Below are 2500 nucleotides of genomic sequence, written 5' to 3'. Positions count from 1 at the left end.
AGACTGTCAAACCTCGTCTGAGATTAATCGACCCCTTACACCTGTAGGTAATAGACTGTCAAACCTCGTCTGAGATTAATCGACCTCTTACACCTGTAGGTAATAGACTGTCAAACCTCGTCTGAGATTAATCGACCTCTTACACCTAGTCTATTACCTGTAGGTAATAGACTTTTTAAAACTTAACTCTGATATTTATATTTCGTCAAATTACCGTATTGTAGTAGACTTACGTTTTTGTAAGTTGGTTGTCAAGAGGATGATAGAATATGATAGTTGCGAAAGATTCGACGTTCCCTGTCGTCATTTAAAATTATATCAGTTTGTTTGTGTTACTAGGGACGTACATGTACATAATGTATGAACAGATTAACAATGGAGCCCTGTAGGACTGAGAATTTTAATTTTATTACGGTTTAGCATTTTAAAGATAATTTTGGAGCATTTTTGCTTGAAATATGTTTTTAAGTGATAACGGCTGATTTTTCTTCAAACCAAGCGGAAAGTATGAGCATTAACATCTTGGTTAATATTATATCTTCTTATGACACGGGCATACCAGATATGACATCAAAGAAGGTTTTAAAGGTTTTAAAACGACTAGTACTGTCACACTCATCACTCAATAACTGATTTCGGTACAATACGTATTATTGTTGGCCAACCGCTTTATAATGTAAAATATATTGCAAAAATATCACAACCGAAGTATTTTCGACAGTCTTACAAAGAAGATTAGTTTTTGTTGCTTTAATGCAAGATTTAATGATATTTAATAATAGTATATGTCAAATCTAATTAAAATGTAGATGGTCATTCTCACTACGTTACATGAACATCTAACAACATCCCATAAGGGGTCACGTTTTGATGACCTTTGAGATGTGTGTATTTCACTTTCAGGGCGAACTGTCCATTTGCCGATGTCATCGAGGCAAACCATTTCGGTACAGCATGCATCTGAAGCAAACCATTTCGGTACAACATATACTGTTTTTTTTGGTTTTTTTTTGACGAAATGACTTGAAATAAATTGACAGATTATGCAAGTTATGAACTTTAGTCATGCTAATTCGGACATATAAAAATCACTTCCAAGGTTCAGGAAGTAGTCATTTGATTGGCTAATCCAAAAGGTCACCCTGACGTGACCCCTATTGGGATGTTGTTAGATGTTCATGTAACGTAGTGAAAATGACCATCTAGATTTTAATTAGATTGGTATATGTCAGGTATAATCTCTACCGAATTCCTGTATTTCATATACTGTCAACTTACAAATGTAGGTTACCGAATTCCTGTATCTCATATATTGTCAACTCAGTCTATATCGAATTCCTGTATCTCATATACTGTCAACTTAGGTTACCGAATTCCTGTATCTCATATACTGTCAACTCGGGCTACCGAATTACTGTATCTCATATACTGTCAACTCGGACTACCGAATTCCTGTATCTCATATACTGTCAACTCGGGCTACCGAATTCCTGTATCTCATATACTGTCAACTCGGACTACCGAATTCCTGTATCTCATATACTGTCAACTAAGGTTACCGAATTCCTGTATCTCATATACTGTCAACTCGGACTACCGAATTCCTGTGTATGTAGTGAGCTAGGAAATAGATAGGTTGTTTAAGATGTCATTAAGGATATTTAAGAGTTAAGTAGGTACATTTTATTTAAAGACAAGTTTTACATGTTATGCGTATTATACGATATTGTCATCCAAATCTATTCGAGTTGCTTCCCTTAGATTAGTTGTTAATTAACCCGTTTTAGGTTTACATCCACCAAACGGTAGCACTGAATATCAGTCGTTATTATGTAGCACACGGTTCGTGGGACCAGTGGTCAGTGCCTTTGGCTATAATTAGAAATGACGATACAGGGGTTTAGAGACGCCCATGGCATATTTTGGGTTAAAGGTCAGCATAAGACAATTGACAACATCTTCAAATATTACAAATTAATTAACCCTTAAGGTATATATAAAGACTTGGGCGTTTTGCATACGCAGTTCTCCAGTAGTTTTCAGACTAAAAGGACCCGAGTGCCGTTCGGATGTAAATATTAAATTTGTGTGTGAACTGTTCATTGTGAATGCGCCGGTGATAGTGTGGAAGATGGATGAAACCCTAACCCAGCAATACCGCATATTATTTAGCAAAAGAACTAACGGTAAATAGTTTGGATCCCTTTGATGTCCCACACAACTCAGGTCGAGTCGATCGCTATATAAGGACATAAACATATATTTACGTCACCGGCCTGTTATCCATAATGCATTGCGATGTTCGGCCAATCGACTAAATGAGATGTGATCACATGATCTGTTTTACTACGTGTTTACTATGCGAAAAACACGTGTTGCGTGCATAAGTATGTTTTTTGGCTCTGGGTAATTCATTTATGTAATTTATTGTTCAATATTTTGTATCATTAAAGTTTACAAGATTATAAACAATTCCACCTTTGGAATTACACGTTTTTAT

The sequence above is a fragment of the Pecten maximus genome, chromosome 14 (genome assembly GCF_902652985.1).
Source record: "Pecten maximus chromosome 14, xPecMax1.1, whole genome shotgun sequence".
Lineage (NCBI taxonomy): Eukaryota > Metazoa > Mollusca > Bivalvia > Pectinida > Pectinidae > Pecten > Pecten maximus.
This window is presented reverse-complemented; position numbering follows the sequence as displayed.